The sequence below is a fragment of the Centrocercus urophasianus genome, unplaced genomic scaffold (assembly GCF_019232065.1).
Source record: "Centrocercus urophasianus isolate 14NV4802_14NV808 unplaced genomic scaffold, USGS_Curo_1.0 seq_13, whole genome shotgun sequence".
Classification (NCBI taxonomy): Eukaryota; Metazoa; Chordata; class Aves; order Galliformes; family Phasianidae; genus Centrocercus; species Centrocercus urophasianus.
In genome coordinates this window covers 34,106,133-34,132,404 of record NW_024884475.1, presented here as the reverse complement: position 1 = coordinate 34,132,404, position 26,272 = coordinate 34,106,133, and the positions used below count along the sequence as shown (strand labels likewise).

General features: G+C 37.3%; 1 protein-coding gene and 1 long non-coding RNA gene across 5 annotated transcripts in view; one reads left to right on the top strand and one right to left on the bottom strand.

The window, feature by feature from the left end:
* LOC122157062 overlaps positions 1-26,272 on the bottom strand; it is a 245,839-nt gene that overhangs the window by 150,720 nt on the left and 68,847 nt on the right. The gene's annotated exons all lie outside the window — the stretch shown is intronic.
* Positions 8,016-26,272, top strand: part of NDST4 (N-deacetylase and N-sulfotransferase 4) — a 158,185-nt gene continuing 139,928 nt past the window's right edge. For all 3 annotated transcript variants that reach the window (XM_042812441.1, XM_042812442.1, XM_042812439.1), the window contains exons 1-2: positions 8,016-8,052; positions 19,224-19,341. The gene's annotated coding sequence lies outside the window, so the exon portion shown is untranslated. The remainder of the gene's footprint in view (positions 8,053-19,223; positions 19,342-26,272) is intronic.

Here is a 26,272-nt window from a genome sequence, read left to right as displayed (position 1 = left end):
AAAAAAAAAAAAAAAAAAAAAAAAAAAAAAAAAGCATGGAAACAACGTTTCAGAGCACAGTCTATATACATATTTATATTTTTAGACAGTGAAAAAACTGGATTAGGGATTTATAACTACCTCTGAGGTCACATTATTGATTTTCTTTAACTTGAAATATTTTGCATTCACACGTACACTTGATATCAAGTAACCCACCTTGCTACATTAAGCAAAAAGACTGTACAACACTGCCTTATGTAATAATGTAGTGAACTATCTCACAGAATTCAATGTTCTGAACTTACACAACTTAAAAGTTTATAATAGTACTATCAATGTTTTTGAGGTGAAAATCTATCTTGCTTCAGTATACAAACAGATCAGAATTACATTCTTTTTTTGTTTCTGCTGTGTAAGAATGACAGGACTCAATCTCCTCTCAACTTCCTCACTGAAGGGATAACGTGCCATTTTTTTCTTACTACCACTACACCCAAGATATAAGGAAATAGCAACAGGGATACTAGTTTGATGGTGTCCTGGAATGACCTGAGACAGGAAGCTCAGTTTGAGATGAAAATGGCTGAGCACAGCTACAGGAAGAGGTTTATTATTGCAATGAGAAGAATGACAAATTGCTCACAACTGCGTTTTAAAATCACAAGTAGCATTCAGATTTATGAGCTGTAAGCATTTGTGGAGTCAAAAAAAAAAAAAAAAAAAAAAAAAGCCTAACATTCTTCAACTTTGTTCCTGCTACTCTCTCTTGCATTCTGGGAAAATACATATTTGATATAAGCATATTTGACTGTAAATGTGTATACAATGGACAGAGTTTCCTTTCCTATTCAAGAAAGGAAAGGATTTTATTCATGACAAAGATAGCTTTTAAGAGTTATCTTAAGTTATTATTAGCTAATATTCCTGTCACTATGCTGGTAATATGCAACATCCCAATACTGTGAGTACATCCACCTACATCATAAAGGTCTTGAAAAATAACACCTGGTTTATGATACGAGAATAGCTTATGCCAGCTCTCTTTCTTAGAGCTCAAGCTCAGGTTGATTTGGGGGCACCTGAAGTTCTTGTTAGGTTCCTCACTGATGAGAATTGCTGAATTAAGCTCTTCCCTTCAATTGTCGCAAGAGAGCCTTATTTCATCTCCATCCTTTATTGCTCCCTTAATGTACATGACAGAAATATTTGCTATGCACATCAAGCAGAAAGATGAAAGAGTGTAAATCATAGATCTAGGGTGATTATACAAAAATCAGATGGCTGAGAAATGAAGCATAATATCAGTTAAAGTGTCACTAAAATAGAGTTATGAGTATAGTCAGGTAAAACACTTGATAATTGCTTATAATTTTCAATGTTTGGAAAACAATTTCCTGGCCAGATGTTTTCATATTGTATTAGATGTTTCACTCCCTGTCAAGTGTCGTACATTTTCTCTAATTTATGATTCCAAGTGTTAATCATATTCAGCCTTTCAAGACGATTACCTGGTGACATTAACATACAAATGCACACTGATTATCTCTGCTTTTCAGAATTTCTTGCATTTTACACAACAAAAAAAAAAAATAAAAGAAATAAATCAGTTTCTTTCAACTTGCATGATGCCTATTTCAAAAATGAAATTATTATGAATTCATATTCTATGAAAATTAAGTATTAATCAACAAAGTATGGAAAACTTTCATCTATGCATAAAAGTAGCAGAGTCTTACAATAGGAAGGAGTTTATAGGCATAACTATCATATATACTTTCCAAATTCAGGCTCCATGTCCTCATATTGGTAAGACCTACAGAGTACTGAGTATCTACAAGCATTTCTAAGAGATATGAGGTAACCTACTATACACTATCAGTTAAAAAAGGACGCTACTTCAGAAAGAGAAGAAATTCTATCAAATCTTCTGTTTTATTGAGAAACAGTAAAAAGAAAAAGTAGCAAAACTGGGTCAAGCCCAACACTACTTGAACCACAAAAGCTAGAGGATATTTACCATCAAATTCCTTTGTACAATGAATATGCATCTCCAGTTTGCACTGATTTAGCTGAAGTTCCATGAAGTAAATAAGATTGTTGCTAGTGGTGCTGGTATATAATCATTTTCTTATGTCCCCAGGAGAATGCTGTGAGAGACCGTTTCAAAGGCTTTGCTGAAGTCTACCTAGACTACATGAACATCCTTCCCATCATCTACCAGTCTGGTCACCCAGTTGTAGTAGGAGATGAGGTTGGTCAAGCAACCTCAAGTCTTTCTTGTGCTGGGGGCCCCAGGCCTGGATGCAGTACTCCAGATGAGGTCTCACAAGAGCTGAGTAAATGGGGACAATCTCCCCAGTGGCCATTCCTTTCTTAACACAGCCCAGAACATAGTTGGGCTTCTTGGCTGCAAGTGCACACTGCTGGACCCCCAATTCCTCCACGTGGGTGATCTCCAGGAGATATTCCCCCAGTTCATGCAAATACCTGGGATTACGCAAAATTTACATAAAATTAGTGACTGGAATTTAGAGAATGATAGAGAGGAAAGATATAATTGAATGACTACTTTAATTTCTCCTAAAAACCTCATCCATGTTACTCTACCAGACACTAAAAATCACAAATTTTTGTTGAAGACCAGTAAATACATTCTCATTGAGCAGGAACCAGAACCATCTATCTCCCAGTTTCATAGAGTATTACCAGAACACAATTACTAGAAAACAGAACTGAAGTCAAAAGCAGAAAATTAAGGGAAATGCTTCTCTGGATTTATAAGAGAACATGCAGTCTTGCCTCATCAGTATTAATTTTACTTCTACCTACATTTATTCTATACACTTTTATCCCTATTTCTAGCAAAACATTCAAAAATTGTAATTTGCCCTCAGAAATAAGTTCATCCAGTATCTAGCAGTAAAGAAATCTGAATTACAACCTTAAAAGATTGAAAACAAATATTGCTTACTGGACAAGTATTTCATGTTTTCTGAACAAAATTTCTCTTTATGTGTTTTAGCCAGCACATATAAAGACCAAAAAAGGACATGGTTGGTCTCAGAAATAATTTCTTATGCTAAGGCTTATTTTAATATCCCCTGTGAGCACCTATAATAACAACAGATTTACCTGCACTTATTCTGATAGTAGGACACAGATGTTAGAATCCACAATAAGCAGACTTGAGAGAAATATTAAAGATCTGTGAAGAGTATTACTGTTCTGGAGACAGTTGTTCCACTGCTTCCATGAGATGAACACTTCCAGAATTGCTTGTGGAAGTAGTACACATGGCCAAATACAGAATTGACATCAAGGTTTGCCCCACTTACTCACCAAAACCCCTCCACACTTAGAAATTGTTTATTTCTGACACACTGTTACTTTTCTTCCTCTATTCACGGGCTTTGGAGATATGTAATGGCCAGTGATTTAGTCAATGAATGTGTAATCTCAAAAGTCTACATTTTCAAGTAAAGATATTAGCCTTTCACTGAATACAACAATTTTAACACTTGTAAAAAAAATAAAAAAAAAAAAAAAAAAAAAAACCATAACTGCTACCTTTAATAATAAAACTTGCTGTTCCCTGGGTGAGATACTTCAAGAAGTCTTTCAATCTTCAACAGCAATCTACCCAAACACGATTAGAAACGAACCAAAGATGTTATATTCTCCTTATTCTCTCTCATCTTCTAAACTACATTACATTTTCCTTTTTTTCCACTATGAAATTCTCCCTGGTTGTAAAAGCAAAGCAGAAAATTACAGAAATATAACCTTTAAGTAATTTTACTTTAAAGAAATAAATATTTCTATGAAATTTGACTGCATATTTTATGTTCAATAATCTTTTCTTACACATTACTTTCTCCAAAATATTCGTCTTAAAACTTTACTGACTTAGGAAAAAAAAATGAAGAAAAATGAGAGTCACTCGTGGAGAAGTTAGCTAACACTCAACATTAGCTAAGGAAAAACAAATGCAACTCTTCAAGAAGTAATGTATATATATATATATATATATTATTTAATGTAGCACATGATTAATGAGCTGCCATAATCAATGAATGCCTTAAGGCATGTTTTCATAAACATGTTCAGATGAGCCTTAAGAGATGAATGAATGGCATGTCCTGCCAGATCTGCTGTCACAATTTCCTTCTGTTATACCTGGGGGACTTAAAGGATCTCAATGATGTTTTTAATAGCTCTTCTCGTTAATCAAATCCTGCCTTATTCTGTGCAAGTGCCATTACAAAGAAGCACATGATACTAACTCAAGTATTCAAATTAAGTAGATTTTACAGTTACGTCAAGTTTCCCAAGTGAAGGGAAGTTAGTTGCTAAACAGAGATGCAGTCATCTCCCAGAGAACTGATCTACAGGGCACATTATGCAGTAACTTCATACCATAGGCAAATCCAAGTTAGTTGGCTAAGAACAGTAGGGAATAGAAAACACAGAAAAGCTTGCATTAGCCCAATTAATAATTCTCAATTATCTTTGTAAACGGGAAACCTGTCAGCTCTGGGTACAATATACCACACCAATCATTATGCTTTCATGTGTGCTTACTCAAGAAAGATATGACAACTCAACATCGTTAAACTTGGACAGACCACTAAGATCACCTAGTCCAACCATCAACCCATACATGACTGCTTTAGACCATGTCACTCAGTGAGACATCCACCCTTGGACAACTCCAGGGATGCCAATTCCATCACCTCTTTGGGAGCTCATTCCAACACCTCACAGCTCTTTCTGAGAATAAGCTTTTCCTATTATCCAATCTGAACTTCCCCTGGTGCAACTTGAGGCCATTCCTTCTCATCCTATCACTGTTATTTGGGAGAGGAGACCGACCCCTACATCACCACAACCTCCTCTCAGGATGTTGTAGAGAGCAATGTAATCTGGACAATAGGAAGCTTAGGGGAGACTAAACGGCTCCAGATGCCTCAACCACTTCTTGTAAGACTCGCGTCCCAGACTCTTTACAGCTTCATTGCTGTTCTTTGGACAAGCTCCAAACTCAACTGAATTTGCAGGGATTTCTGCACAAGCAGTCTAACAGTACAAGAAAATATTTTGAAAAAGAAGTGCATTGTCCATTGTGCTCCAAGAATGCTAAGAGAATCTTTGCTTAATTTTTATAATAACAGATTTGCATTGACATTTGCTCTGAATTGAGCCCCTGAGTTTACTTGCATCTCACCATACATAAACACAAATTAGTTTTGTCTCCACACCTGGAGAACTGTCAAGGTTTGTACAGACATTCAGAGCCTGAAAAAAAAAAATCAGATAAGACTTTTGAAAACAGCAGGTACCTATTTGCTTCCTTTCTTGTCAGCATAAACTCTCAGTAAGGGAGCAAACAGCAAGCATCCTGTTCTAACAAGCAGAAAGAAAAAAAAAAAAAAAAAGGAAGAGAAAGCAATCTGTGCTAAGAGATGCTCTGGTAAAAACAAAACTAATCGTGGCTTCCCCGACTCCTGAGCTATTGCATCTGAACCACAGAGATAGAAGACACTGCCCACTGCTCTCTAATATCTTAAATTATTTAAATTATGAACTCCTGAAACTTGGCACATGCTGAGGTTACTGTTCAAGTTTAAACAACTGAGGAGAAAGACAATCACAGCTAAGAGTCATACCATGCTGATCCCTCTGTCTCTGCTGAAAAAAAGAAGTGGTAACGGCGTAGCAGAGAAGCTGTCCCAGCTTCTTTAATGGCCACCTTGGAATATTCATCACTAACACCAGCCTCAAATACTGACTAGCAAATAAGAAACAAAGTCCTACCTTCTTCCATGTTTCTTGTCAGTGTTGTCATGAACTGAGCTTTCTACTATCTGAACAAAAAGCTGTAAATTTTTCCATAATGATCATACAGAATCAAATTTTCATCTTGTTTTTGTTTGTCTGACCACATTTTCATTCCATACTCCTGTTCATTAGGTAAAATTGTTTGTCCATCTTATTTTCTACCACAATATTTTCATAAATCTGAAGAGTTTTGGCTACAAACTAGATTTTCTGGTTTTCAACTGCAAGAAATACCTTTCATAACTACTTTCCCATCTTGGTATTCTCACATTTTCAAAGCATTAAAAAAAAAAAAAAAAAAAAAAAAGACTAGCAATAAGTGAAGATAATTTTCAGTTCCCTGCAGAAGAGCAATATGAAATTATGTTGCTTTCACTGAGTTCTTAAATACACAGTCCACAACTCGAGTGATTTTTTGCTTGATTGGTCATTTAAAGCAAGTAATGTAACATGAAGGGTCGATTTGCATAATGACTTCAGAACTGAAACAGTTACTTTAAGGTAACCTAAAGCAAATCCTGAAGAATGATCATAAGGAACTGAAGCATTTATTCATACAAAGCACAGCACTGGGAAAACTCAATACAATAACTATAGTTCTGAAATGTATGCCAGGAATGGAAAATTTGAATCTACTAATCTGACAGCTACTTCTGCAATTTAGCCACCATTTAAGAACGTTTATTAAACAGCAAAGTCTCTTTCTATAAACTAAGGAGAATATTTGATTTTTGAGGTAATAAATAATAGAGGACAGGAGAATCACTTGTCTTTCATTTTTTAGCAAATTTGCAGAGACAAACTTTACCAGAAGTGTTTTTGTAATAATACGTACAGTATAGTTCATAATTCATTACAATGCAAGGAAATGCATATCTAAGTTTACAGCAAGAATTGGGTTCAGTGTTACTGAATAACTGCCATGACAGCGACAAAATAGCTTGTCGTATGCATGCATATATTTCTTTGCAAAAATGAAGTATTTGTCACATTGTGATAACCAGCTGTGCAAAAGTCCCAACAGTGTTTTCTATAATTCTGTGAATGGAAAGTGAAGGACTGACAGCATTAAATCAGGCAATTTCTAGCTCCTAATATTCATGCAATTTCTCTGAATTGACCTCTGTTCCTGTCTCACATGCATGAGGGCAACACTTATACCAAGCATGGTTGTCAAATTGAGAAACCAAGGATCTCATAGAATAAAATGAGACGAGGCCAAAAGGTAAGCCCTTCTCTTACTCAAGGATTTTGAGTGAATCCTTGTTTACAAATTCACTCACACTAATGTTACACACATATGCAACAGAAGCTTTCATTTTTGGCAAGGGAGAAGCAATGCTTGCAGTCTGAAAAGAGAAGAGATAGACCATCACAGTTTCCCTCTACATTCACATATGCCAAGTGACTTGGAACTTCCAGTGAGAGTTTCAGCCTGCTCCCCAGGGAACTGTTTTAACTGATGGAGGGGCGCTTCAGTCCGAAGACTTCTAAGAGCACAATTCCCAGGACCTCTTTCAGCTCCTGGAGCCCACCAGCGCAACAGTTGCTCATTGTTCACAAGCAGTTCAGGCTAGTTTTGCATATTATACTAGATAACAAAAATCTCTAAATCGTATATGTGAAGCATTACATTGCCAGAACCATTATGGATGCATTAGGATGTAGAGGTAGTTAATACCATATCATCAAGAGACTGGGATACATTTACTAACAGATGCCAGTGAGCCATCACTGGAATGAATACAACTGTGCTACTCTATCCAACTGATTGGAAAGGTCATACACATTTTGCTTTCAGCATGATCATATTTAGTCTGATCATATTTAATAAGAAAGCAAAAGCCTTTTGTCACTTATGGTTGTGCTTCACTCAGATTCAACTCTACTGCACACAAACACATGCTATCCAGAAGACATGCGTGTGTGAATGTTTTGGTTTTTTTTTTTTTTTTTTTTATACCCATCACATAAAAAAAAAAAAAAAAAAAAAAAAAAAAAAACAGAGTTACAGATATCGCATGTTGAACTTTCTAAAGCTAACATCAAAAACCACTAAAACCTCAAGTTTTGTTTCTGTTCCATGCGCCTGGGTACAGGAAATCCACAGTTTGGAGCCAAACAGGAAACAGCGTTGTATAAAACACAACGAGCTGCACAGCATCACACACCTCAGCATCTGAGATAATTAAGTGGCTGACAGTAATTGAAAATATCCCCGCTTCTTGCACAGTAAGTACCTTGTATTACTGGTTGATGTATTGTAGCTACTGACACATGACAGAATAATTTGTCTTTTATTCAACTCCAACACTGAATTATTGGAACTTGGAGTTGTCTGTGGCCTAGAGGGAGACATTGTCTCAGAGTTTCATTTGCTGTTATTGAAGGCAAGAGGTTTATAAAAGTTAATGAAATACAGCTAGCTAACAGACTGCAGTCAACGTGAATCTCAGGAAAAAAAAAAAAAAAACCAAAAAAAAAACAAATAGCTGCCTATCTTATTACACAAGGCAGCAAAAATGCATTAGTCTTTCAAAGCTATAACACAATAGAAAATACTTAACATTTTCATTGCAACTTCTGCTTTTGAAGTCAGCTGATTAACAGCATCATCTCTTCTTTATATGGTAAAGGATGCACTGCCATCCTACAGTGTAAGCAAATACACTGAGAGGAATACCATAGAACTCATACCTAAAGAAACTGTTTCAACAATTGATACACTTCAAACTCTTCAGTTGGCTTAGAGATGTTACTGTTACTGGGGAGATGCACTCTTCACCTGACTACATAAAGTGCAAGTCATTTCAGAGGAAAAAAAAAATTGACAATTAATTAGACACTAAGTATAAACTTGTATAATCCTAGTATGAGATCAGAAGCTCTTTAAACAGAAAAATATTAACATTACTTTACGGCTCCATAACAGTTGAACCATCACTGAAAGACTTGCCTGTTTACATGGCTTGGTTATGCATTTTTAAATTAAATCTTGCTAATAATTCGAGAAATTCATGATACTGTTTGCTTTCTGGGATGTAGGAAGAGATTAAATAGCTCTAAAAACATCAGGTCTTCTAAGATGCACTATAACTGATAACGGCTAAATAAATTTCCCTTATTACTAAGAAAAATAATTTTGCAGCAAAATATCCATGAAGTTCTGTATAAATAAGTCTGATATTTTTATTATTATTTTTAAACTGTAACACATTTGTATCAGTATAACTTGAGAAAAAGAGTTGACAATTTTTTCTTTTGAATGAAACAGAAAGAACCACTGACCTTGAAACTTCCCTCTTATTACAGCAGCTCCTCCAGCTTTTTATAAGCCTCCAAGGCTACTATTGTTCTGGAACCAGCTTACAGTGCACATTACAACTGATGTTATTCTGGATGCTGAACTGTTGGCGGAGGTGGGGGTGGGAAGATCAGATAGGCTCCACAATAGTTCCTCCATCCATTCCTACAAAACCATGAAGCCTGTCTTTATGCCATAGAAACTAATTCTTGCACAACTCACCAGTGCATGAAATGCCAGAAAAGATCTTTTCCTACAGCACACAACACCAAACTACCACTTCTCCTGAACTCCATCTTCTACACTCTTCCTCCTCATGCTCTGCCTCTTCTACACTCAAGAGTTACTGCCGGAACAAAACCCAATTTGTTGCAGATGGCTAGCAATTTCCCATGTACAGGCAAGAAGTTATGTAATGCATAACTCTTGCTGTGCTCCCTTGCCTTAGTAAAGAGGAGAAGATAATTCATAGAAAAGAACATGGAAATACTGGGACAGATGTAAACATCCCTGACAGGAGGGAGACATGGGCAATGAGAATAATTGAGTGTGTTAGAAAGGACTAAAAGAAGGCAACAGGAAGGGAAAGAATGTATGTCAGATAGGAGGGGAAGGAAGTGACTGTATATCATCTCAGATAAAGTTTCCCAGTTTCTTTAGATTCCTGTTCAGTTACAAAGAAAGCACTTCCACAGAGAGAAAAACCAAGACTCCTTAAGCCCCTGTAGAATAAAATCCCCACACAGCCCCACAGACTTGTCATTCATCCACTGGTAAAGTCTTAGTTCTTCTTTCTTCAGTCTGGTACTACCACCACATCACCCAGTACAAAAACGTTGAGTAACTTTCTTTGTTTCCAACTGCAGTTAAGATATTCAAATGCATTTACAGGTTTGCCTCTATCTTCAGCTTTTCCTCAGCATTTATAGCAGCAAGATCTCAAATGTTGTGTATTTTACATAGCGTAGCATTTGGTATGAAATTAAATTAGAATAGGATTGGATTAACTCAGAGGCTACTGTTTGTCCTAGAAGGCATATTCCTACCCTTCAGACAAATCAGAGGCTGCTCTCTACCTGATAGTATTAGGCCTTAAGTCACAATAAAAACATTCTTTACAAAAATAGCTGAAGTAAAAGCTTTTTGTAACTTGCAAGATTTGCAACAACTGCACATTAAGTGTACATGATTATACAGTTTAAAAAAAAAAAACTCAAAATTGATTTCACTTTGTAATTAATGTTCTATGAACTTTTTTCAGTTATACTGCACTGTAGATTCCAATGGTACATACAAGATGTCACCTTATTCTCTCCAAGAAGGACAGACTTCTCTCCAAAATAAGCAACATTAGATACTTGTAATTGTATCACCAAGAGTTAACAGTGCATATTAAGTACATCTGTTATAAACAGTTTTATCAGTATCAATGACTAAACATTATTTAGAGCAATGGAAATTATTGTGTTAATTATTTTAGTACTCTCCACTTCATATTTGCTATATCAAAGAACTTTGTATGCACATTTACCAAAGAACAAGTGTTCTGCCTGAAGATATTATTTCTGCTGGAAAAGTGTGCCTAGGGAGCCAGAAAGCTCTCTGAAATAATGCTGCTTCTCAGACTGAAGTTTTAATTCTTGTTTATTCTTCAACCCTTTGACATAAACTTCACAATAAACTACCTGCTTGTATGCTACTTGTCTAGGTTCCCCTTTCTCCTATCTCACAGAAGCAGATAATCCTCATGCATCCTAAACATTAGCAACAAAAGTTCTGAAATCATATTTCTTAGGTGATTTTGAACAGAACTTTGTACCCACCAAATAATTCATTAAAGGTTCAGTAGGTTATAACACACTCAAAGCTGACAGGATGCTCAAGATCTGTTTTTATGCTAAGCCAAGCACAAACAGGCATTGAAAAACACTTTCCGTACTACTGAAAAAATTCTGGTAGCATTCAGTCTGCAACTCACCGTTCAGAAAAAAAAAAGATTTCCACCACTACCACACCTACAGCTTTAGTTTTGTTTCTTCATTGGTAAACAATAAATAATATCTCAGGTTGGATATTGGAAAAAACTTCTTCTCCAGAAGGGTGGCCAGGCTCTGGCACAAGCTGCTCAAGGAGGTGGTGACACCATCATCCCTGGAGGTGTTCAAGAAATGCGTAGATGTGCTATTTAGGGATGTGAGTTAGTGGGCTGGTGGTGATACACTGCTAGTTGGACTGTGTGATCTTAATAGCCTTTTCCAACCTTAGTGACTCTATGAGTCTACAATAATCTTTCTATAATCATCTGCTGATTTTCTGGAGGGTAGCAGTTGCCCTCCAAAGAATGAGTTAGAAAAATTTAGAATAAGACAAGAATAAGACAATTTAGAATAAGACAAGTTGAATTCCAGCTCAGACGCTTACAGTCTGGTGAGTATAAATTTATAAAGCCATTGACAACTAATCTCTCAACAGAAGAGAGTGTTTCAGGTTCTCCTAACAAATACACACAATTGCATCTTTAGTCACATGTTCAAAAAACGTCACTTATTCACTGCAGAGACACAGAACACATTTTTCTGTTCTTCTGAAAGCTCTGTGGAAAGTCATGACATGCACATAAGCTTGACTGTCATCAAGTATACTATACACTCTGTGAACAACAGTTTCTCAGCTGTGCACAAAAAAAGGTTAATCCCATTTGATTTCACACTAAATGCTATACTGGCATACAACAGCAAACACCAAAGCTAACAAAAAAGCCAACGCAAACCTTCGAAAGAAAGGCAGCAAAACAGGCAATCAGATAAATACTTTTATTTGATCATCCCTAACTTCAGTGCTGTAAAGTTTGACAGCTTGCACCCCTTTCTCCTTCCCCATAGCCCACAGTTCACGTCCAACAGGACTAGTTCTCCTGGCATAGCAATGAATGCGAAAGGATTTTAGCTCAAGCACTTCCTCCTAGCTGTGACTAAAGGTAACACTTCAGTGCTTGTTGATGATGGATTTGCAAAAGCTAAACTGGTTGGAATGTAATAGTTCATTCCAGACAAGTGCTTCAGGCCAGTATTTCAGCCAGAATTTCTTGCTAGAACAAGTTGTCATTTTCAAGAAATATCAATTATGTTTTCCTCCTCACCTTCTTTCCTCTTTTCCCTCTACCCAGAAGAGTTTGTCTCTTCCATACAGAAGAACAAACACCTATTTTTTGTCCAGTTATAACTGGATGTCCATACACACACTCTGAAGCTTGATGGTGTGAGGTAAATCTCACATGGCTACTGGTGAGACTGGCTTTTGTCTACAAACATCCCCCTAAACTCAGAAAAGCTAAGATTTTTCTCTTTTGTTCTTCAGAGATTCTAATCTACTTCCATTCATTTCCCTTAGAACTAAGCTTCTCAGAAAAATCCATCTCCACAGAATACATGACATCAACATTATTTACCACCCTCTCAGGGAAAAGAACATAGCGAGAAAAAAAAAAAAACACCTGTGTGATCAGCATCACCAAGCAAAGTTGCATTTAAGTTGTACAGGCAATATACTAGTTGATGATTCTTTGCTAGATGTGGGTACCATCATTTTGAGAAGGTTAGGAAGTCAGTGGACCTACAGTTCATCATCTGCATAACAGACTTCATCACTCAGAAAGAATATTTTAATGTTCAGAACATGATCTGAGTAATGCTGCAACACTATGGACATTCACATTCTTTCACTCTTCTCGTTTCTTCTTTCTGCTATTTCTTCCTTCATCCTCTTCCTGCCCTCACACCTGCACTTACCCTGCTCTCCCAAATCTAGCCAAGCACAGGAAAAGGCACACCTCTTAGCCCTTGGTGAGGAGTATCCTGGCTCCATACAGTGTTTCAGCATCCCTTTCCATTTGTAGAAATGTCAGTGGAAGCAGCATTCTAAAAAGCATAGAAACTCGAGAGAAAACAATGTCTTTGAAACCAGAACATCTTTTGCTATATCTAACTACAGTTTTCACAAAGTAGAATATATCTCTGGATAAAACAAGCATTTATTTTCTTTCCTAGGTAGATAGACACTTCTCCTAACTTGCATTTTAGAGCTGTCGTAGGGAAGAAAAAAAAAAAAAGAAAAAAAAAAAGCACTACGGGTCTAGGTAAATGACCTAATCATTAGGTTTATTCAAAATCTATTTCCAATTTCTTCAGAAACTTCCCATGGCTGTCTGTTGTAGATTCTTTCCATTCATGCTGAAAGTCTAGAACACAGCTGGAGTAAGTAAGGAAATGAAAGTCAACTTACCATAGCTACTTGAGGAAAAAGAAAGCTAGTTCGTTAAATTCAGAGATCTTGTCAATATGGCTTCAGAGTCTGGTACTTGGAGCAACCAAGGTGAAGCCAGATCAGAAGTTAAACTGCCAGTCACACTTTTCCTTCTTGGACTTGTGTGCATCCTCTGTGGAGCTTCTTATTGCACTTACTTTTGAAAGCCTCCATGCCCACTCCATGGAGCAGACATTTGCCTCATAATGCAGCTTATCTGTATCTCAATCAAATTACGTAAGAAATAAGTTTTCTCTTTCCATTAATCTTTGTAAGAGAATTTGAGCTTTGAGGAAAAAAAGTTTAAAGTTAATCTCTTATCTTGTTCGTTGATTCTATGTCTCTTACCAACACTGTAGGTTTGCATAGTTATCTTTGATAACTCTTGCTACCATTGTACATTTATGCCTAGAAGAGCATTTATAACTTCATGCCACCAGCCTGACTGGAAGCTCCGTTATCTCTCACCTAGATGAGAACAAACAAGATAAAAGGTTCCTCTTAAGTCTAAAGATGACTCATATATTCATTTGATAAAGATTTGCAGGGTGGGGCTAACAGGTGACTTCACATAGGTACAGCAACGTGATAGTTAACTACAATCCTGACATTGAGTAACAAACAGACAGGTTTGGTCCCTCTTGGAATTCTAACTACAGCTACAAAATCTAGGAACATTTCCACAGGGAAAACAGAGGGAGGAATCAAGGTCCAGTGACTATGCTATACATATTTTAGATTGTTTAATATCTATTTGGTCAAGTATTACCATAGACTTTATGCAGACATGTCAAGCTGATTAATCCAGTTGATACACTACAACTCAAATAACATCAGGAACATGTTTTTAGGATAATCTTTCAGCTATTCCTGCTTATTGTAAGAAGTGGAACAGATGATACTAGGCTGGTGTTGGTACTTCAGTCTGTCACAGCACGCAACATACTTTTAGATATTTTGCACATTCAGAAATTGTATTTGCTCTTCCTTAAGAATTTATTATATGCTGTTGTATTAACTTTAAAAATTAAAATAACAGTTAGTGAGCAAATATTAATGGAAATGAGGAGCTCATAGCACATACATTTCTGGAAGATGCAGACAGGAAATTACTTCAGAATTTGCTTCTTAAGGACTAAACAGTTGGAAAGGAAAAAACAAACCGTACCACAAGCATGTTTGGAAAAGAAGATTCTGGAAGGAACAGGCTTCTACTAGCTCCCAGTCATAGGCTTACAAAGTTGCTCTGACATTTGCACAGAACTCATGAAGAAAACAGTCCTCTTCTAAACTTTGCATTAAGTTCTACACCTAACTTAATTGAAAGCAAGTCTTCTATGCTATAATGGACATTAAATTTTCAGCTACTGCAGCTTTTAGGCCGCATGTTACAGGAGAGCACTTTTATGATAGACATCCTATACAGCACTGTGTACATTTATTTTTTATATTAAGCCACTGGCAAGCAGTGATGCGCGAGTTTCTACCCAAATTCACAAGCTGACAATAACTCCCTGTGTACAGAAAAAAACTGCCATCTTTTGTTTGACTGAGGTAATCAAGAAAAAAAACTTTAGATTCGACCTTATTTAAGACGAGAAACATTTAAAGTCGTATGACAGGACTTTCTTCATTATTGAAAAGCAGTGTAGTGAAAGAGCTGTCACAGAATCATTAAGATTGGAGAAGACATCTAAGATCATCTAGTCCAAGCATCCATCTACCACCAACAGTGCCCCCTAACCCACATCCCTAAGTACCACATCTACACATTTCCTGAACATCTCCAGGGACAGTGACTCCACCACCTCCCTGGGCAGCCTGTGCCAGTGCTCCAATCACTTCATCAGAGAAGAAATTCTTCCTCACATCCAAATTGAACCTCCACTGATGCAACTTGAGGGCATTCCCTCATCCTCTCAACTCCCACTGGTACACTATTTCCTTTCCTGAATAAAGGAGACTGCTGCAGCCTGCTCAAGAGGTCTTCTCTCACCAGGAGAGAAACAAAACTTTCTTCCAGCACATTTTTCATGAAGGTATTTGGAACACTTTATCACTACCTATACTTGGTTCTGCTCAGTCAGTGCTTTATATTCTGGCTCTCAAAATAGTATCCCAAAGGGAGAAATATGTTTTCTTTAGATAAAGATTAATTTTGTTGTATCAAACCTGAGGCTTTGTCCCAAATGCACATACATCTGAGACAGAGAACAAAGCACAGTTTTTGACGGGATCTGACCACAGGAATGTAAAACTGCTTTTTATAAGACCCAGTAAATGTGAGAAGCTTCATGCATGTGCAGTCTTGATATTAGAGGGCCCTTCTCATTGCCTTTTGAATATATCTAGAAGTCTGACTTGAAAACTCCCCAAGATGCGCATAAAAAAGGTAGAAAGCCTTTTCAGCATGTGAGATGGCATTGCCAAATGCAGGACTCAACACTTCAAGGTTCCCAGAAAGCAGTTTGTAGACATGAAAGAAATCTGGGGGCATTAAAAGCTCACTGAATTTTTACATTAATTCTCCCTCTCCACCACAATCCAGTGTCTCAGTTTGCTGTGCCTACATTATATTCAGTTACTGCAGCATTAGCTTTTCTCAGAAAGAAACATAGGTTTCTTTCCATGAGAGGAAAAAAAAAAAAAAATAAAAAGCTCTTCCTTACTACCAAAACCAAAGTCTATTTCTGTCTGTGTTTACAGAGATTGGTTTTCATTTCCTTTTCCCCTCCTTGGTTGTTACAGCATTTGACCTAGTTCTTATCACACTGACTTAAGGCAATATTAAAAAATATATATATATTCCTAAGCAGGCACTTATATACCAGTTAATAGAAAATACAGAACTACCTGTAAATAATTTATGAACACTAACCTTGAAGAGTGATATGAACCTAATAGCAAGGGACAGGCAGAAGCTAGATACAAAGTCAGCCAGATGCAGCTTGATGCTCATGTGCAGGTGCGTAGCAACAGCAGGCACAGGATAGGAACGCTCTCGTAGAGGTATTAGTCACTATTTAGTTTAGAAGGCGATACAGGAAAAAGCAACTTACCATTTCTGAAGGCTCAGGGACTCTTGAGAATGGTATGATCTCCAAAAAGAGACAGTACTACCTCAGCTGCTAACCCTTAAATGGGAGTGAGGAGGGGTGGACCCTGGTTCTAGTCCTTCCAGTCACTCAGGTGCACTGCTTGCATCTGTGCTCTCTGGATTACTCACACCTTCTCACCTGATGCTCAATCACTGGTTCTAGCCATGACCTAACAATTCTCTTACAGCATGTGGAAACATAAGCAGCCAGAATACAAGCAAGTATATGACCAGGATAATACAGTCCTTAACTATTTCAGATATCCCCTAAATAAACAATGCAAGTCCTTTTAGTCACTTTTCTCAGGCATACTAAATACGCGTTGGTTAAGTTCTTCATGAATTTACTTTGGGGAAAAAAAGAAAAAAGAAGAAAGAAAGAAAAAGAATCCTTTCTGCTATTTTACAGAGGAGGTACAAGAACACTGTACAAGATATACACAGGGACAACCAACTAGACTACTCAAACACGCAGATTAATAGAATTTATGGAGAGGGAGATATGTCTCATTCCTTGATAGCTGCATTTCTGACATAGCCAAATACTTTGAAAAGAAACATCAGAGTAAGAAAGGAAGAACTCAGGGCTTCAGCACAATACCAGAAATCCTGCTTTGGCTTACAGAAAACTCACAGACAGATGAGGCCAAACCAGTACAGGCATCTCCACGAGATACTGTCTGGCTGTCTCCCACATCCAGACCGTTGGGTGGCTTTGAAAGCCCCTCAGCTGCAATTGCACAGGGCTGCACACAACACACCCCATCTAAGGTCTGACTCCCTACAGCTGGGCAGGTAGTAACACACTCCCAGTGCTGCGGCAGGCAGCAAGGCCCCTCAACAGCTCTCACCCAGCTTCCTCCTCTTCCAAATTTATTTGATCTGGAACAGTAAATAGTCTTCTGTGATAGTACAGGTGAAACCTCCATCTTTGCAATATATTTTACGTTGATAAATGTTGTTCCATGGCTATCTTGAAAGACTATTTTTCAGGGAGTAATGTCTCCAGTGCCGAAGGCTGATGGTTGCACAAGGATTGCCTGGGCTGGGTTTGGCTGATCTGTGCAAAACAATACACCACATTTGATAGGGTTTGCATGGACCACTGAGTTCAGCTTTCAGCTTGCCTTACTGTATGGCTCAGGCTATGTGAGTCTGTGCTGCGCTAGCAGAAGACTCTGATAAAATATTAACAAACATAAAATAGTGAAAGCATTCCCCACACTATCCCGTACTTCAGGACTTGCATCTAAATGTTTGATGTCACGAGGGGATATTTTTCTCTTTCTAAGTGCGTATAACTCTTGTAATACTAAATGAGAATACGTTCCACGGTGTCACACTAACACATTCATTGACTATCCATCAGCAGAAAAAAGGGTCTGACTCACAAGACCAAAACAGAATGCAAATATAAGAATTTTCTGTTTGAGAAGAAGAAACACCACAGAGAGAATCCCTTTGTCACATTCTGTGAGAGCTCCCCCAGGAAGTAACGTGAAGTCACATAGCTTCCAGATTCTATAAAGCGACTTGCCATATTTATATGTGCTAAAAATCTAGAGACTTATTTTAGGGTGAAATAGGGAATAAAGGTAGGGCCACACAAGATTTCGGATGACTGCTACTAAAAAAAGGCTGGCAACATATAAACATTTTTATTGGTCTCTGAAGTTAAAAAGGCAATCAACATGAATTACACTACTGGCTTAAAGGAAGGCAAAAACTTTGGAGCCTAAAAAGAGAACGTTGCAAATATTATTGCTAAATATAAAGTGACATGGCTGAATTTATAAGTCTTACAAAACTGAAAAGGACAATGACATACTAAGAGAAGCAATGTAATGACAGGGCTAAAAGTAATGAAAGATATTTCAGAAAGGAGAGTGATTATTTAAGAGAAACACAAGCAAAGATAGGGACATTGACTAACTTGGGGAAGTGTTTATCTGATCACCCCCTTTCTGATACCTGATGACCTATTTATGTTAGCCAGGACACACTTTTCTTCTTTATGATTTATACAGTTGGCTATCTACATCTTTGTCCTTATACGCTCCATATTCTGAAAAGCAGCATCAAAATGTGCGTTTACTGTTGTCCTCAAAAATGACTTCTATTATCTCCTAGTTTCTCCATGAAATGTTTAGATTTGCTTATTTTATTAAGATTATATATACACAGCATGCTTTCTCCTCCCACGGGAGAGAGATATGTTTTGTCTAACTTTCTCACTGATACATTGAAATGTTTGGTGCTAGAAATATCATTATCCAGATATGCTGTTTTGTTTTTTTGTTTTTGTTTTTTCCCTTGGGTAAGTGGCTGAGTCTTTAGAGAACTTCATTTTCTACCATAGGAAAGATCACCTTTCAGACTGTTTCAGAGTGATTCAATACCAGCCAGCTGTAGTTATAAAATCACATTTCCTAGGTCTTTATATTATAATGCCACTAGTAATAAGAATATTCTGGGTTTCCATTCTTACAACCATAGCCATATAACTTTGAAATAATGATCATCTCCAGTAATTGTATGCTAACTGGTGACTGACTGCAAAATTGATAATTCACTCTGAGAAAAGCTAAAAGTCTTTATGCAGCAGAAAGCCTCACAGCTTTAATAAGTGACAGATTTGTAGGAATGGCACCCAGTAAAACCCAGCATGTTTTGGCATGTTTTGTACTCTGTGTTTTCCAGTGCTTTGCACACTGAGGAAGAGCAAAATTGCTGCTTCTTTCTGTAAGCTCCAGTTTGGAAATCTATCACGGAAAGAATGGAAGCGACTAAATGGACCTGAGAGAACCATATTATGAAGGTGAGAAAAATTAAATCCACTTTTGCAGGAAAAATTTACGAAACTTTCAACCATTTTCACAGCAATTACCACCATTTATGAACTTCTTTAAAATTAGTTCTCATAAGAAGTATCATAGCGTTACTTTAAAGACAAAGCTGATGGGATTAAGAATAAATTCACCACTTTGAATACTATTTCACATAATGAATTATATCAGCTAAGACTAGGCAACTTCTGTTAGAGATAAATTTAGCACAGGAAATACTGACGACTCACTTTGCACTGAGTTCAGTTACATTAAATCTTACAGCAGAAAACACCAGACTTGGCTCTTCCAGCAGAACACAAAAAGAAGATTGCAAGTAATGGATGTTTCACACAAGTCAGTTCTAGCACTGAGTACTGGGTTTTTGATCATACGATATACAAGAGTCAGATTTCAGCCTGCACCACATTGGGTATTCATGTATGCAAGGAAACACTCCATTAGTCAGCTCCCAGTAGGCCTTTTGTTTATTCCTGTGTTACAGCATTTTTAATAGCAAATTTCTAAGAACAGTTTTCTTTTGGCTATCAGAACATCATAATTTTCAAGTGAAATGGGAGTTTAAGGGATAACAATTGGTGGAAAATGCACACCAAATATAAGTCTACATTCATTATATGTTAGTGCTGAGACCTTTTTTTAGGTGCCTCATTTATCAGCTATGACAAGTTTTAGCATCTTAAGAATTCACTTACATCATCATTCCTATATCACAAATTGTAAAATTAGACTTTTTACTATGAAGTTTAATCTATTTTGACTCAAATTATTTACAGTTTAAATAGATGGCAATATGCAGATCCTCTCTTCTGAACTATAAGAAAGGATCTAGCAAACATGAAAGTGATTTTGTTAAATTCATACAAGCTTATAAGTCTCAGGAATGGGTTTAAAATTTTCTTCATCTAATTTTATATTACTTCTTCCCATTTTATTGTATTACTGTGCTCAAGGGGCAAAAGACCAATGAAAAGTGGTTCTGTATTGCTCATATCATTTCATGTTGAGAGCAAAATGTAGTGACACAGGTATAAATAGAGGATTTTGTCCTTGTTACATGGCTCAAAGCTTAACTCATAAATAAAAGTAAGGAAAAAAAAGGCTGAATTCTTGCCTTATTTAATTCCCCATGCGGCAATTCTATTGTTCAATTAATTTTTTGTAATTGCAGAACCTGGGAAATGACTTAAATTTAGGCAGTTTTACTGGCATTTTTGCTCTTAAATTTAGATCACTGGCTTGTTAAATACATCCTTTAGTTATATGGCCATGAACTGAACGGCTGTTAATCTATTTGACATGATAATTATGCCTGTCATTGAGTTTACAGCTTGCACTTCGAACAGAGCACTTCAGAATGCTACCTATTCAGAAACCTTTTTGTTAACCAAGTAAATAGTTTTGAAGGTCCATGAGATTACTGATATATGAACCAGTGATTCAGTACAGCCAGTGTACTTGATATGGACCACTTATTTGTCTTTAGCAGCGGCAACAGAAGTATGCCAGGTGGTAAGTCCATGACACTATGCAGCTGCAAATCACTTCATCGAATCACAGTACCATAGAATGGCTTGGGTGGAAAAGACCTTAAAGACCATTCAGTTCCAATACCCTGCTGTGGACCACTTGCAGCCCCCTAGATCAGGTTGCCCACAGCCCCATCCAGCCTGGTCTTGAGCGCCTCCAGGAATGGGGCTCCACAGCTGCTGTGAGCAGCCTATGCCAGTGCCTCACCAGCCTCTGAGTAAAGAGTAAATCTTATCTAACCTCCCCTCTTTCTGTTTAAAGCCATTTCTCCTTTTCCTATGACTACATGCTCTTTTAAAAAAAATTCATCTCCAGCTTTATTGTAGGCCCCCCTCTAGGTACTAAAGGCTGCAATGAGATCTCTCCAGAGCCTTTTCTTCCCCAGGCTCAACAAACCCAGCTCTCTCAATCTATCTTTCCAGGAAAGGAGCTCCAGTCCTCTGATTATCCTCATAGCCATCCTCTGGACCCACTCCAATATATCTACATTATTCTTACACTGTGGCTCCCAGGGTGCTTACTGTCCGCAGTAAAGCTGCTTGATCATGTTGGTTCCTTCCTTAGATTTATTTCAATCAAATAATGCCTTACATAATAGGTTGCTTTCATTTCAGTACATATGTACTGCAACAGAACCCATTTACCTCAATTTTCAGCAAGTTTATGGAAAACAGCATGGAAGTGGTCAGGGGTTTAATTTTGTGCCAGTGCTGGTCATTGAGGATAACGCAGTCCCTTTTGCTGTTGAATTCCAAGATGGAGTTTTCACCATTAACACTGATAAAATGCATCATGGTGGTATACAGGATGCAATGCATAAATTGACTCCCTCCTGCACATATAGGAATGTTGGGGCACAGTCTGCATAGTAGATGCTCATAAATATTAGAGGAAGTTCTCTCCATTAGAGCATCACACTAAGTAGTATTTCTGCTGCTGAAGAGATGGTGTTTTGACTTTTTTATTGATGTTTTGCTCAGAGGTTTCCCACTTTGTGTCCCATGTCCTTTGCCATTCACCAATACTTCAGAGTTAGCTCTAACTACAAGATGCTTTAGGACATAAATCAGTCACACAGGTGTTCCTTTCTTCTACCTTGCCACTTTTCAAAGGATCACATTTGGATTCTTGAGTCCAGAAAGACAGAAGAAACTTAAATTTCAAGCTAGCAGCTGTAAAATCTTCCAATTATTACTTATTTAATAATTGACATCAATTAATGTCATCAAAGAGGAGATAAATGAGAGAAGAAAAGGAACATACACATGACAATCCTATTTATTAGACAGATTGAGTAATAAGTGTCTGTTTATTTTTCCTGAAGGTAAAAAAATATATCAGAAGAAACATACTTTTAAAAATGTTTCCCTTAGAATTATAAGGAGGAAATTTCAGTTTCTGGTTTTTAATGAAAAAAATTAAAGAGCCTTCATTCCATGTTTATGAACAATCCATACTAGTGCCAGCCTCTGAAAAAATAAATATAAACATTGAATAGTAAGTCTGAACTTGAGCCGCAGGGGTAGCAGAAACGGTTTCCACAAAACCCACTGCAGCAATTCTTCTCCAAGGGTATTACTATGGACTACACGAAAATGTACCATTTAAAAGTTCAAATCAGAACTTTCTTGGCAAATGAAGTAGTTTAACTGCGAAAGCAATTCAACATATTTTCAGCACTGGATCCTGGTCTCATAATGGAAAAAACACAAGCAATGTATTCTTAGGCCAAAGAACAGATTACTTTTTAAAATGTAAAGCCCAGCTTGTACCTGGGCTGCCTAGAATAAAATCATATTAACGGGCTGTAATGCAAGGTGACTTCATCTTCATGTAAACAGCTAATATTTAATTTAGGTATGTATGGTGAGCAAATATGTAAGTGTATTAATCTACTGCAATCTTCTGATGTATATGCAGCCGTGTGATTTGATTTGAATTGATTTTGCAACTGACTTTGGTGACCTCCAATAAAAAAATTGTTGCACTCACCGCAAAGTGATTTATGATGGCAGGACTCTCTATTACATAAATACTTTCCAATGCATTAGTCAGAAACCAACTATCTTACTTCATGAAACCAATATAAATAATCAATTCTTATCTGATTTACCAGGATTTTATGCAAGGAAAAAATATTCTACCTTTATGCCAAATGGAGTTAAAATGTTGATCATGTAATACGAAATGTCTCTATCTCAGTGTGTAGGTGCAACTAATCAAAATCAGAGGCTGCATTCAAGATTTTAGCTCTGATCAAAAAAAGGTTACACATTACAAGAATTAAATATAGTACTTCTGCACTTACAGCTAAACATGCATATGCATATTTTGATAATAAATAGCACCGAGCATTAACACTGTGCCATTTTGAATTTAAATGGCCACCTAGTTTAATCACAATGGAAAACTTAAGACATTGCTTAAATATGAGCATTTTACAAATGCCATTAGGAGACAAAGTCATTACTGGCAACACATTAGTAACATATATTTTACTCTAAAACATCCTGAAGCACTTTACTGTACGCATATGCTTGTGAATGCTAATATGTGCACATTGACATTATACACAGGAATCACTTCAATCATTATAGAAACAGATACAAAATTTGCTTCCTGTGCACATGGAAACAGAGAATAACACATCTGCAGAAGCAATATGCTTTGTTTTTAATTTAAAAGAATAGATTCACTACTGAATCTATGGTTGCTTATTACAATGCGGAGACATTAAAAAGGGTTTTCAACCAACACCCACAAGATCATCAGTACTTCTGCCAGAATGCATTTTACCACAGACCAGTACCTTCTCTGCCTAGTTACAGAAGGCAGAAAGAGTAGGACATGGTATTATTTCATCCTTTAAATGCTAAACGTTTATAAAGTGGGAACTTGACACTGACAATCAAAACTGCAATTCAGAAGCACCTCAGTTATTTGCTGTCTGAGCCAGAATTAGGTAAGCTCTTCTTTCTTACCTCCAAGATGCTAAAATATCTGAGGTCATATTTCTGGGCAATCCCTACAGCTACTCTGGAGACAAGATGAGCAGCTTCACTGCCTAAATCAGAACTAATCCAGAAGTTAAGCTCTTGTCTATATCTCAATGCAAATCTGATCGTGCATGCAACCCAAATTTCATTTTGCTAATGAGAATTTTGATAAGTCATTATTTAACACATAATATCATAATTTAATCCATAACATAAAATGTACAGTCCCCAGTGCAAGGACAAGGAAGATGTGATTTTCCTCTTTCAGATTTCCATTCCAGTCACTCAACAACAGACTTTTACTTTGCCTGAAGTCTCCATCTGAGCCATTTGCTTGGATAGTAGTTTTGCAGTAAAACTGAGAGATTGTCTGGTCATCTTTTGTGGGCATATGACTTCCACATTCACCCTAGCCCCTTAAGTTCAAAACGTGGGGAAAAATGAAGGCATGAAGAACCTCAAGCAGAAAATAAAAATGATTCTGTATTTCCCGTTTCTCTTTGATTTACTCATTATAATAACAAAAAGAGGTGATTTGCTTACCGAAATACTGCAAAGAAGTGATCTGGAGAGGGACATTTCCATGACACCTCCTCTTCTCTTGCAAGATATGCTTTACAAAGAAAGCAACTAAGTCATCCCAGACCTCTAGGTTCATGAAAAGACTTTCATGGCATTTTCTTGAGGAGTGCCTCAAGGAACATGGTATAACTCAGCATCTCTTGTACTGAGAGTTTTGGAGAGCTCTCAGCCACTGTGCAATGGCATTTCAGGGGACTTTTTCCTTGGCATGTCAACTGCACTGGATTCCCTTTGACAGTCCGCCAAACGTGGGCAGCGCTGAGCTCATGCTCCCATCTCTCTGAGATATACAGCACAGGCACAACCTTGCACAGCCTAGGAAGCCTAGACAACCTGTACAGGCTCTGCATGCTAATGCAACAGCCCACTACCCAAACACAAAGCATTGTAGAGTCCAAGTCCTTTTTAAGATTCAGTGCAAAGATGAATGATTAATAGCAAATCCAAGTCATGCTCAAGATTCTGTTGATGCATTTATGACCCCTATCTTCCCTCACTGAGGTGTAGGAAAAGGTCTTGTCTGCTGCTGTGAGGGATCTGAATTTCTGTAATACTGTCTGAATATATAAAGGGTGCAGCTGTTACAAAACTGCCAAAGCCTAATACAGAGAGCTGCTGCTGACTGCATGCTTACCTGTACTGGGCTCAGCAGGAATCACCTGCCTGACTTTCAGCAATAAACAGTGCTCACCTACCAACATCTGAGCTAGAGGACCAGTTTACTTAGCTATCAGCTTCTGGCATTCCTGTTCTTTCTTGGCGCAGGTTAGACATCAGAGGGAGACTATTAACAGCACGCACTGCAAGCACTACATAATTTGCCAGATAAGTTAGGACTGGCAACACTGAGTTCCACAGTATTTTCCTCCTGTAATGAACTGCAGGACCCTCTACAGATACCTGAAACACTGTGAGACAGACATGGGATTGAACCTGTCTCTCTTTCAGCCCCTTGAGCTACATCAGTAACTTTGCTAGCTGCCAGGAAATAACAAGCCCCTCTCTCTCTTTGAAGCAAAACATCTGATCTTGATCACAAAGTCTTTGCCTCACACTACTAACAAAAATTCAGGAAATATTTGATAGTTGGAAAGGAAAAAAAAGCAATTAAAAAAAAAAAAAAAACCCACAAAGAAAACTCACAGAACTCTCTATGGTATTTTAGAATTTTGCCATCAGTTTCTCTTCTCCCTGTCCATGACACAGCAACATGAAGGAAAGGATAAAAATATTTGTATCAAAGGATTTTCGTTTCAGAAAAGGATTATTGCTCTTACAAAAGGAGTTGAAAACATTTTCAAAAACTTGAACATCTACCATACCTATGGACTTTTTACAGTTGTTATATTTTTTATCTACTGGTAAAACGCTGTTGTATCTTCCAAGAGCTTCTACTTTATTGAAGTTTCTGGAATTAGAGTTTCTGTTCTTGCTGATGTTTCCTAGCCCCCAGCATACCGATGGAATTCCACTACATTGTACCATCTTCATACAGATATAGTTACAGAAGACAACAGATGAATACAGGCTTAAACAGAAAATGAAATAAATAAAGTTAAGTAAGTGACAACCCCATAGAGGCACAGACAAAACCAGGCAGTTACAAGGAGGCATTTTCCTTAGGCAAGGATTGTTCAGCATGATGCACTGCAAGAATAGTTTCCTCTAAGACTAGCTCATTATTTTTACGTTAATTTCATGTACAACAGAAGGTATAATACATGGTTCAACATTCTTCATTTCATCTCTTCTTATGTGTGCCTCTTTCATTTCATCTCGCACTGAGCTGAGGCAT